Source organism: Somniosus microcephalus, chromosome 2, assembly GCF_052327205.1.
Source record: "Somniosus microcephalus isolate GS21.2 chromosome 2, FLI_Smic_1.0, whole genome shotgun sequence".
NCBI lineage: Eukaryota > Metazoa > Chordata > Chondrichthyes > Squaliformes > Somniosidae > Somniosus > Somniosus microcephalus.
This window is the reverse complement of record NC_140988.1, coordinates 23,979,696-23,992,728: the sequence shown is the minus strand read 5'-3', so window position 1 is coordinate 23,992,728 and position 13,033 is coordinate 23,979,696. Positions and strand designations below refer to the sequence as shown.

Sequence of the window (13,033 nt, the reverse complement as noted above, 5' to 3'; positions counted from 1 at the left end):
GTCAGACGTCACGCGGTCGTACACCACGTAGTTAGATGTCACATGCTCAGACATCACGTGGTCAGATGTCACGTGGTCAGACGTCACGTGGTCAGACACCACATAGTCAGATGTCACATGGTCAGATTTCACGTGGTCAGACGTCACGCGGTCAGACCTCATGTGGTCAGACACCACATAGTCGGATGTCACATGCTCAGACATCACATGGTCAGACATCACGTGGTCAGATGTCACGTGGTCAGACACCACAGTCAAATGTCACATGCCCAGATGTCACGTGGTCAGAAGTCACATGGTCAGACACCACATAGTCAGATGTCACATGCTCAGACATCACGTGGTCAGACGTCACATGCTCAGACATCACGTGGTCAGACGTCACGTGGTCAGACGTCACATGGTGAGACGTCACGTGGTCAGACGTCACGTGGTCAGACACCACATAGTCAAATGTCACATGCCCAGATGTCACGTGGTCAGAAGTCACATGGTCAGACACCACATAGTCAGATGTCACATGCTCAGACATCACGTGGTCAGATGTCACGTGGTCAGACATGACATAATCAGATGTCACTTGTTCAGACGTCACGTGGTCAGACGTCGTGGTCAGACGTCACGTGGTCAGACATCACGTGGTCAGACACCACATAGTCAGATGTCACATGCTCAGACGCCATGTGGTCAGACGTCACGTTGTCAGACACCACATAGTCAGATGTCACATGCTCAGATGTCATGTGGTCTGACGTCACGTGGTCAGACGTCACGTGGTCAGACACCACATAGTCAGATGTCACATGCTCAGACGTCATGTGGTCTGACGTCACGTGGTCAGACACCACATAGTCAGATGTCACATGCTCAGACATCACGCGGTCAGACGTCACGTGGTCGCACACCACGTAGTTTGATGTCACATGCTCAGACATCACGTGGTCAGACGTCACGTGGTCAGACGTCACGTGGTCAGACACCACATAGTCAGATGTCACATGTTCAGACGTCACGTGGTCAGACGTCACGTGGTCAGACGTCACGTGGTCAGACACCACATAGTCGGATGTCACATGCTCAGACGTCACAGGGTCAGACATCACGTGCTCAGATGTCACGTGGTCAGACGTCACGTGGTCAGACACCACATAGTCAGATGTCACATGCTCAGATGTCACATGGTCAGATGTCACGCGATCAGAGGTCATGTGGTCAGACACCACATAGTCAGATGTCACATGCTCAGACGTCACGTGGTCAGACACCACATAGTCAGATGTCACGTGCTCAGGCATCATGCGGTCAGACGTCACGTGGTCAGACGTCGCGTGGTCAGTCACCACATGGTCAAATGTCACATGCTCAGCCGTCACGTGGTCAGACGTCACTTGGTCAGAGGACATGTGGTCAGACACCACATAGTCAAATGTCACATGCTCAGACGTCATGTGGTCAGATGTCACCTGGTCAGACACCACATAGTTAGATGTCACATGCTCAGATGTCACATGCTCAGACGCCACACGCTCAGACACCACATAGTCAGATGTCACATGCTCAGACGTCATGTGGTCAGACGTCACTCGGTCAGACACCACATAATCAGATGTCACATGCTCAGACTCACGTGGTCCGACGTCAAGCGATCAGACATTACGTGGTCAGACACCACATAGTCAGATGTCACATGATCAGATATCACGTGGTCAGACATCACATGGTCAAATATCATGTGGTCAGACACCACATAGTCAGATGTCACATGGTCAGATGTCACGTGGTCAGATGTCACGAGGTCAGACACCACATAGTCAGATGTGACATGGTCAGATGTCAAGTGGTCAGATGTCACGTGGTCAGACACCACATAGTCAGATGTCACATGCTCAGACGTCACATGGTCAGACGTCACGCGGTCATACACCATGTAGTTAGATGTCACATGCTCAGACATCACGTGGTCAGACGTCACGTGGTCAGACACCACATAGTAGATGTCACATGCTCAGACATCACGTGGTCAGATGTCACGCAGTCAGACGTTACGCGGTCAGACACCACACTGTCAAATGTCACATGCTCAGACCTCACGTGGTCAGACATCATGTGGTCAGACACCACAGTCAAATGTCACATGCCCAAACATCACGTGGTCAGACATCACATGGTCAGACACCACATAGTCAGATGTCACATGCTCAGACGTCATGTGGTCAGATGTCACGTGGTCAGACACCACATAGTCAGATGTCACATGCTCAGACATCATGTGGTCAGACGTCACGTGGTCAGACGTCACATGGTCAGACGTCACGTGGTCAGACGTCACGTGGTCAGACGTCACGTGGTCAGACACCACATAGTCAGATGTCACGTGGTCAGATGTCACGCGGTCAGACACCACATAGTCAGATGTCACATGCTCAGACGTCACGCGGTCAGACGTAACGCGGTCATACACCACGTAGTTAGATGTCACGTGCTCAGACTTCACGTGGTCAGACGGCACGTGGTCAAACGTCACGTAGTCAGACACCACAAACTCAGATGTCACATGCCCAGACGTCACGTGGTCAGACATCACATGGTCAGACACCACATAGTCAGATGTCACATGCTCAGACGTCACGTGGTCAGACGTCACGTGGTCAGACACCACATAGTCAGATGTCACATGCTCAGACGTCACGTAGTCAGACGTCACGTGGTCAGACACCACATAGTCAGAAGTCACATGCTCAGACATCACGTAGTCAGATGTCACGTGGTCAGACGTCACGTAGTCAGGCCTCACGTGGTCAGACACCACATACTCAAATGTCACATGCCCAGACATCACGTGGTCAGACATCACATGGTCAGACACCACATATTCACATGTCACATGCTCAGACGTCACGTGGTCAGACACCACATAGTCAGATGTCACATGATCAGACATCACGTGGTCAGAAGTCATGTGGTCAGAGACCACAAAGTCAGATGTCACATGGTCAGATGTCACGTGGTCAGATGTCACATGGTCAGACACCACATAGTCAGATGTCACATCGTCAGACATCACGTGGTCAGACGTCACGTGGTCAGACACCACATAGTCAGATGTCACATGCTCAGACGTCACGTGGTCAGACGTCACGCGATCAGACTTCACGTGGTCAGACACCACATAGTCAGATGTCACGTGCTCAGACATCACGTGGTCAGACATCACGAGGTCAGACGTCACGTGGTCAGACGTCACGTGGTCAGACATCACATAGTCAAATGTCACATGCTCAGACGTCATGTGGTCAGACGTCACGTGGTCAGAGGTCACGTGGTCAGACACCACATAGTCAAATGTCACATGCTCAGATGTCATGTGGTCTGACGTCACGTGGTCAGCCACCACATAGTTAGATGTCACATGCTCAGACGTCACACGCTCAGACACCACATAGCCAGATGTCACGTGCTCAGAATCACGTGGTCCGACGTCACGCGATCAGACTTTACGTGGTCAGATACCACATAGTCAGATGTCACATGATCAGACATCACGTGGTCAGACGTCACGTGGTCAGACACCACATAGTCAGATGTCACATGCTCAGACTCACGTGGTCCGACGTCACGCGATCAGACTTTACGTGGTCAGACACCACATAGTCAGATGTCACATGATCAGACATCACGTGGTCAGACGTCACGTGGTCAGACACCACATAGTCAGATGTCACATGCTCAGACGTCACGTGGTCGGCGTCACGCGGTCAGCTGTCACGTGGTCAGACATCACATAGTCAGATGTCATATGATCAGATGTCATGTGGTCAGAATGTCACATGATCAAACCTCCAAGAATGCCTTCGATCAAAGTTGCCGACCCTAGGTCAGATGCTTGGCCAGTTCCGGTGACAAGCGGCAGCTGACAGTCAGGGAAGGACAAAATTTAGGTGGCCCGGAGGCTGCCCATTGGCATCAACAGAAGGCTGCCAGAAGAAAGGCAACTCTGGGAAGGTGGGGGGTGTTCCCAGGGTCTCGTGGCTGCGACTCCTGTCCCTCCAGGTTCCCGCGGAAAGTTTTTTTGTTTTAGCTTACCTTTAGGCCTCGCTGGTTTCCTGACAGGTTGGTTGGTCGAGGTGTGCACCCCACTCAGGAGCCAGGCCAAATGCCGGTGAGGTTCATCGTGAGACCCCGGTTTGCGTCTAATAATTAGTCCGGCGGGAGCATCATCCGCCGCGAAAACCAGCGGGTTAAAGTCGCAGATCCGAGGGAATGGAGCAGGAAATGGATCCGCTCCGGTTTAACTGCTTCACCCCCCATCCCCACCCCCCCACTCTTTTCAGGCCAATCGGGGAGAGGTAAAATCGCCCTGTGTGTTACTCGTGCAGAGTCTGGATTTCATATCTTTCCAAATGTTAGCAAACCACAAACACATGTTCGCAGCTGCATATTTGCACGTATATACATATATGCAAATCAACACGATATTTAAATAAATAAATACACACATATGAACACTCAAATATACTGAAGAAAAGGTGGCCCCAAATAGTGGCAGCACCTAAGAACCAAAATGCAGGGAACTGGTCATGGTGGGTCCTGCCAGCTCCAGGAGTTCATGGTCAGCTTTGAAACAGACGCTGTCTCCTGCCCTGCCCTTTGCAAGGCTGGTGACACCCAGGGAGCAGAGTCTGGGGCAGGGACGCCTTACGTTGGGAGATCCCTCTTCTCTGGTTCAGAGGGAACCCAGCACATACTGGAGGCCAATACGGCGAAAGGGATGGGATTTACCGCTCTTCAGATGGGTGCAAGTGGGTTCATCCCCCAAAGAAGAGATTGGACATTAAAAAAAATATCTGGTTTGGCCCCTTATACAGAAGACCGAGGGGAACGGTTTTGAGGTCTCAGGTAAGGGTGAGTTATCAGACTCTCTGGTCGCATGGGGTTGGTGGGCGCTGGAGATGAGCCTGTAGGGCAATGAGTGCCTGCTGGCCCCATGCAAATGAGGTGCCCACCCACTGTCCTTGCAAACCCTGACGGGGTCAGTGCTAAAGGGACCACAATCCCAATGCAACCATGGGGGTCGTGACCACCCCTCCGATTTTCAGGGCTGGTGTATCACAGCCTATCATCTGTCTGTGTGTGTCTGTGTGTATATGTGTTTGTGAGTGTGACTGTGTGTATATGTGAGTGTGTGCGTCTGAGTGTATATGTGAGCGTGTATACGTGAGGGTATGTGAGTCTGTATGTATACATGTGTGTATGTGAATAAGTGTGTGTATTTGAGTGTGTGTACATGTGAGTCTGTATGTGAGTATGTGTATGTGTGAATGAGTGTGTAGATATGAGTGTACGTGAGTCTGTATGTATGTTTGTGTTTATGTGTGAGTATGTATGTGTATGTGAGTCTGTATGTGAGCCTGTGTATATGTGAGGGTCTGTGAATGTGTGTGTATATGTGAGGGTCCGTGAGTGTGTGTGTGTATATGTGAGGGTCCGTGAGTGTGTGTGTATATGTGAGGGTCCGTGAGTGTGTGTGTATATGTGAGGGTCTGTGAATGTGTGTGTATATGTGAGGGTCTGTGAGTGTGTGTGTATATGTGAGGGTCCGTGAGTGTGTGTGTGTGTATGTGAGGGTCCGTGAGTGTGTGTGTATATGTGAGGGTCTGTGAGTGTGTGTGTATATGTGAGGGTCCGTGAGTGTGTGTATATGTGAGGGTCCGTGAGTGTGTGTATATGTGAGGGTCCGTGAGTGTGTGTGTATATGTGAGGGTCTGTGAGTGTGTGTGTGTATATGTGAGGGTCTGTGAGTGTATATGTGTATATGTGAGTACATGCGTGAATGAGTGTGTGAGTGTAATATAAAATGTTATCATTTGTGTCTGCTGCAACTGTGGCCAAACTATTTCAAAAATAATTATTAGATGTATGTCTTCAGGGAATAACACAACACTATAATGGATCATCATTATAAAACCCAGGACAAGCACAAAAATCCTTTTTCCTCCAACATAATTTTGTGCTGAATAAATCATGGAATTCACAATAAATTATTAGGAGTATAACCCAGTGTTTAATATGCAATAACAACCCTGAAAATTGAAGAATTGAAACAAGACATTGTAGTATTGAGACAATGAATGGACTCTGACACTTTTAAACTATCGGACATGTTGTTAAACTCTTGTGGCGGCCCAAGTCTGATCAGTGCTACGGTTTAAAAACGTATTAGTTACGAGGGTTCTTGCAGTGCCAAAAGCTTTATTATTACACATTGGAAATTATACTGGAGCCTCCTTGTCATTATCAAAACATTCTGTCAATAACGGTGCAAATAAAACTTTTCCGGAGCAAAATCCTTTAAAAGCCCAGAATGCTATGTCTGTGATTGTCAGGCTCTAACAATTTACTTTGTGTGTACTGTGGTACTGTAAATGTTGCTTGGTTTGTTACCGCTAAACTTGACTATTCCTGGCCGGCCTCCCAACTTCCACCCTACATAAACTTGTGCTCATCCAAAACTCTGCTGCCCGTATCTTAACTCGCTCCAAATCTTGTTCACCCATCGCTCCTGTGCTTTCTGATCTACACTGGCTTCTGGCCTGACAACGCCTCAATTTAAAAATTCTCATCCTTGTTTTCAAATCCCTCCATGGCCTCGCCCCTCCCTATCACTGTAATCTCCTCCAGCTCGACAAGCCTTCGAGATCTCTGCGCTCCTCCAATTCTGGCCTCTTGCGCATCCCCGATTTTAATCGCTCCACTTTAATCACTGTGCTTTCAGCTGCCTTGGCCCTAAGCTCTGGAATTCCCTCCCTAAACCTCTCCGCCTCTCTCTCCTCCTTTAAGACGCTCCTTAAAACCTACCTCTTTGACCAAGCTTTTGGTCAGCTGTCCTGATATAATCCTTCTGTGGCTCAGTGTCAAAAATGTTTTTATTGATATCGCTCTTGTTACGCGCCTTGGGACGTTTTGCTACGTTAAATGCGCTCTATAAATGTAAGTTGCTGCTGTTGTTATTGTTGGTTTGCAGAAGGTAGGAAAGGAGCGCCACCTGGTGGCCAGACTATGTTTTTCAGGGCAAAGTTTGTTGTTGATAGTGGAGTTTAGCACACTAGAGACTACAGTGGCACCTGAAAAGCTTATTGCTTTAGCAGCTCTCCTGTGATAATATTTGGGCAGCCTTTTGAGTTCATTATTTCTCTTAGCTTAGCATTCTCGTTTCATTTTTAATAATGCGTTTGGATTTATTTTCAGCTTTTGTTTGTGGATCACTGGACTTCACAGAAGCAGCTTTGATACAGCACAATGGGAGGTTCAGAGACGGTGTGAATGTTGGGATTTCACAATAATGCTCAGTCGATCAGAGAACCCCTATATCCTCATTACCAATGATGTAATTAAAGGGCACAGTTATCCTGGGAGAGTCTGCACGCATTCTTACCAGCTTTGTAGACACAAGCGTGTAGTGGCCTCACTGATGCGATACTCATGTATTTTTTCAAAATTCATTTTTATGGGATGTGAGTATTGCTGGCAAGGCTGGCGTTTATTGCCCATCCCTAGTTGCCCTTGAGAAGGTGGTGGTGAGCCGCCTTCTTGAACCGCTGCAGTCCGTGTAGTGAAGGTACTCCCACCGTGCTGTTAGGGAGGGAGTTCCGGGATTTTGACCCAGTGATGATGCAGAATCAGCGATATACTTCTAAGTCAGGATGGTGTGTAACTTGGAGGGGAACTTGGAGGTGGTGGTAAAAACTGCTGCTAAAAACCTTACAAAATGTTAATATTTTCCCCTTGATTTTATTCCCTGCTGGGTGACAGTTCTGTTTGTACTTGTAGCCCTACAATACCAACGGCTACTGCATAGAATTGACAGCACAGAAGTAGGCCCTCCTGTTAAGTCTGTGTGTTATATTGAGAATTAATACACAGACCACAAGAGTAAAATTTAACAGGTCTTTACTAGTCGAAGGTCAGGGCGGAACTGCCCAATAAATCATTACACAGCACTTATATACCGGTGTGCTCACCGCCGGTATTACAGTATACAGCAGCCAAGATAAAGTAGTGCAACTCTTAAAATAGTTCTCTTAAAGGTGGAACGGTTACATACAATAGTTCTCTTAAAGGTGAAACGGTTACATACACTACAATCCTCCCTTTTTAGCTTACAATATATATATTCCCCATTAAACATAACATCATAACATAGATACACAACTTCATGTAAAACAGTTCACAGATTCAGTCTCTGCGGAAAACAGTTCACAGATTCAGTCTCTGCGGAGGCGCCTCCTGCGCTTCCTGACTCGGTCCGGATAACGCCTCGGTGGTGTAGTAGGTTCACGTTGCTGGGGTGACTCATCTAATAGTCCTTCACTGGACTTAACAGCTTGAACTTTCGTAACTTCAGAACCAGCCTTGCTGACTTCTAGAGGCTCGAGTACCTTGGGAAGTTTTCCTACTTCCAGACTGATTTGGCTCAGTTCAGAGGGACCACATGCGTGACCTGGTAGGGGTGATAATGGTTCAGATGAGTCATCATCTTCATCATCACGGGACAACTCACATGAATATACTAGATTGCTGTCCTCCTCAGTATCTACGTCCTCCAAATGGTTTATTATTTCTATTTTTGGAGCTTCAACTGTGAGTGTGGCTGTGGTCTGTGCATTACTTGATTTGCAGTTATATTCACCAGAGTCTTTGGGTGTGAGATTTGTAATTGTAAGTTCTATCGCATTCTTATTTTGTTTAAATTTGTAACGGTCAGAATATTCGATTAAGCTCTGGTCTTTGTACCATCTGACCATCTTGGGAGTAAGTGTAAACTCACAGCTCAAAGTAGCAGAATGCTTCACTTCCACTGTAATGTTCTGTAGTTCTTTGACTATCTTTGACGGAGGCTCTTTAATAGTCAGCCTTGCCTCAGATTTTGATTTCCCTGCAATAAACTGCAGCAAGCCGGTCATCTTACAAGTTGTTTGTTTCAGAGTGAGACGATGAATAGTGCCACGATGCTCAATGTCCACATCTTCAGAAGCATGAAGAATTTCACCATTTAGTATCCATTTTGGAGACTTCACGTCAGCAACTGAAAGCTCACACTCAAGAATGGCGTCACTTGGCTCTGACACTTCCACATCACATATGGGTTTAATGATGGCAATTGATTGCTCTTCTACATATAACTTTGCTGTGCTTTGGTCATCTATGGCGTCGCACATGTAGTTGCCTTCATCTTCAAAAGCGACATTATTAATAACGAGCTTCCTGTACCCATCTTCACTCACAATCTCATATTTATTACTGGGATGAATCTCTTTGTCTTTGTAATACCACTTGACAGCAGCATTTGACCTGGAAACCTTGCATTCGAAAATGACACGATGTTTCTCCATGTCAATCTTCTCTCTCAAGGGTTTCACAATTTTAACTGGCAATTCTTTAATTCGAAGCAAAGCTCTGGAAGTAGCGCTTTCAGCAACAAACTTGATTTCTGCAGCATCTTCAGTTTTTGCCTCTGCCACCAATTCCCTGAGTGGCTTATTACTGCTGACACTGCTCACAAAAGGGTGCTCTTTCTTCTTAGCTTTCAACTGATCGATGAATTCGACATATTCCCTTTCTTGCTCAGCTTTGATTCGTTTGGCCTCCTCGCGCAGACGGTTTGTGTGTTCCTGCTCCATTTTCTCAATCAGCTGCTTCAGCTGCCTTTCCAGATTCTCCCACTCTGTGTCAAAGAACTTTTTCTTTGCACTCATCTCTTGCTCAAAACGGCGAATCATTTGTTCTAATTGCTGTTGTAGTTTGAAATTGAGTTGAGTTCGAGCCCGGTGTTCCTCAGAAATGTGCATGTCTGTAGACTGGACAGACTCAGAATTCTCTGTCAAACTATGTTGTTGTTGTTCAGTGGAAATCTGTTCTGATACTAAGCATTTATGCACTCCTTCATTTTTCCATCATTAGTCTGCAAGTCCATTTTAGACTTGTCTTTTGCACATGGGCTGGTCTTACCATCATCAGTTCCAGAGTCTGAGCTGATTGTCTTCACCGAGTTCTCACTCTCTGCTTTGTCACTGTCACTGTTGCATATGCCCTCATCCAATATTCTGGACAATCGTGCAGGTTTGACATTTTTCTTTCCGGAATCTACCGTTATTGCTTTTAGGGAGTGCCAGTCCATATTTATTTTCCTGATCCACTCCCATCCCAGAAGTGGTGGACCTCCCTCAGGTAGTACATATAAGTCCATTCCTTGGTGTTCTTTGCCCTTGTGTCTCACCTTGACTTTTATCTTTCCGATGGGGTATACTCTTTGCCCCGTGTATGTCTGCAATACTATCTTCGTATCCCGTAGGGGAATATGTGTGAATAACTTTTTGTAATCTTGTTTATTCATGACCGTCAACGCCGATCCGGTGTCCAAGTCCATCTTCACGTGGACTCCTGCTATCTGCAGTGTGACCCAGATAGTTTGTCGGTCAGCTTCCTTACTCACATTGTGAATTCTCAGACTACCCAGTTCCTTGCTGTTGGAGTCTGAATCCGAATTCTGTTCATCCGAACTCTTCTCAGCCACCTTGTGTACCTTGCTGCACTTTTCCTGCGGTGACTTTTTGTTGCTGGTCTTCTTTCCTGACCGGCATACTTTAGCTATGTGACCAAGCTTGCCACATTTTCTACATTCCTGGTTTTTAAACCAGCATTGGTTCTGATCGTGTGTTGTCTTCCCACAACGATAACATTTCGTTGTACCCGAAGCCATTTGATCCACGCTGAGTACCGCTGCCTTCAGCTGCATTTCCGCAGTGCCTCTCGCTGCGGCTTCGTGCGATGCTGCAATAGTGACAGCCAGCCTTATCAAGTGTAAGATCATTCTCTTCGAGCAGTCGCTTTTGTGTTCCTTCCTTTGACAACCCACACACGAACTTGTCTCTCAGTGCCTCTGTCAGATTTTCCCCAAACTGACAGTATTTCGCTAGCCTACGCAGTTCAACCAAGTACTCCGCGTTGCTTTCCTCTTTCAGTTGCGTTCTCGCATAAAATTTAAATCATTCCGCTAACATCAGCGGTGTGGGGTTCAAATGATCCTTCAGGACAGCAACAATATTAGCGAAAGTCTGATCCGCCGGTTTAGCTGGTGATAGAAGATGCTTCAATAGCCCGTATGTCTTCGCACCCATTGAGTTTAGTAAGGTTAGTGCTTTATCATCATTTGATATTTTATTTGCCTTACAATATATCTCTATGCGTTCTACATACGTGGCCCAATCTTCCACATCGGGATCGAAATCGTTGATGTTACCACACTTAGGCATCTTCGCAATCTTTTTGAGAAACAACAACGAAATTTTTCTTTAACTTTTTTTTTTCAAAAATGGCGGTTTCCCGCGCTTGTCTTCTTCCCCGCCTCCGAAAATGGCAGTTTCCCGCGCTTGTCTTCTTCCCCGCCTCCAAAAATGGCGGTTTCCCGCGCTTGCCTTTCTCCCCCCCCCCCCCCCCACCCCCGCGGGCTGTTTCTTGTCACTCCCGCTTGCTCGGTCTCGGTCTCCCTCGCTCGGTCTCCCTCGCTCGCTCAGTCTCGCTCGCTCGCTCGGGCTCTGTCTCTCCCGCTCGCTCGGGCTCTGTCTCTCCCGCTGGCTGTAACGGCGATTGCCGTATTGCTGCGTTCGCCCTCCCCAGCGGTTTTCAATCGTGCCTCCCAGCCCCTCTTGCAGTCCGGTCCTTTCCCCCCCCGGCTGCGGCTGAGTTCTCCGCGTTTTTTTTATTTTTTATTTTCTCCCGTGCCTTGCTGTCCCGGTCGCTGCGCCTCGCGGCCTCGGTAGCTGCCCGGCCTTTTTCACCGGTCGCAGTCGAGCTTGCTCTCGACGCTGCTGCGTCTCCCAGCCCACTTGCAGCCCGGTCTCTCATACCGGCTGCGTTTGCATTCGCTGCGGTCTCTCACACCGGCTGCGTTTGCATTCACCGCGGCTTCCGTGCCTACGCTGCCCCAGTCTCAGCGCCTCTGGCCCCGACTTCCGTCCGGCTCTTTTCCCCGGCCGTGGTCGAGTTCTCCGCCCTTATATCCTCCAATCTTCCCTCCCCTATTTCACAGCCAACGTGGCCGCCTCGCTGTTCATCGCTGATCGGCTTACCCACCACCGTGATAGAAGGGATGATCCTGCCTGTTGCTGATGGAAGGCTTCGTGTTAGAATTCTTCCGTTGCTCTGCAGACCCGAGTCTTCTCTCAGCAGAATGATGAGGGCGGATGCCTCTTCTCGATGCCCGTTAAACTGCCTTGGATAATCTCTGCCGCAGGGTAAGATCGTACTCGTCGCCACTGTTAAGTCTGTGTGTTATATTGAGAATTAATACACAGACCACAAGAGTAAAATTTAACAGGTCTTTACTAGTCGAAGGTCAGGGCGGAACTGCCCAATAAATCATTACACAGCACTTATATACCGGTGTGGTCACCGCCGGTATTACAGTATACAGCAGCCAAGATAAAGTAGTGCAACTCTTAAAATAGTTCTCTTAAAGGTGGAACGGTTACATACAATAGTTCTCTTAAAGGTGGAACGGTTACATACACTACACCTCCGGCCCAACTGGTGTTTATGCTCCACACGAGCCCCCCTCGCACCCCTCTTCATCTCATCCTATCAGCATCCCCTCCTATTCCTTTCTCCCTCGTGTATTTATCTAGTTTCCCCTGAGACTATGTCCAAACTCCCCCAAACCATGGTGATGCCCAATTAATAGTACAAGTGTTACCAAAAAAAAGCAGTAATCATTTTATGAATGGGGGAAAAAATATCAGAGCTGCATTCTCATCAGGCAGGAATCTCCAATAAAGCACGAGAGAGAGGAGCCCAGTTTGGAGAGTTTTCTTTGCCAGAGAATGAACCTTATCCTATTGGAGTGCATGTGAACTGCACTGTAAAGGCGCAAAATTCGCTGGATGTTTCATCTTCCCCTTCCTGGCCAATATTTATCCCTCAATCAACAAAGTTAAAGCAGATTATCTGGTCATTATCACATTGCTCTTTGTGGGAGCTT

The 13,033-nt window shown here is 47.7% G+C and overlaps 1 protein-coding gene across 1 annotated transcript in view; it reads left to right on the top strand.

The window, feature by feature from the left end:
- LOC147122603 (rod cGMP-specific 3',5'-cyclic phosphodiesterase subunit beta-like) overlaps nt 1-13,033 on the top strand; it is a 133,614-nt gene that overhangs the window by 108,561 nt on the left and 12,020 nt on the right. The gene's annotated exons all lie outside the window — the stretch shown is intronic.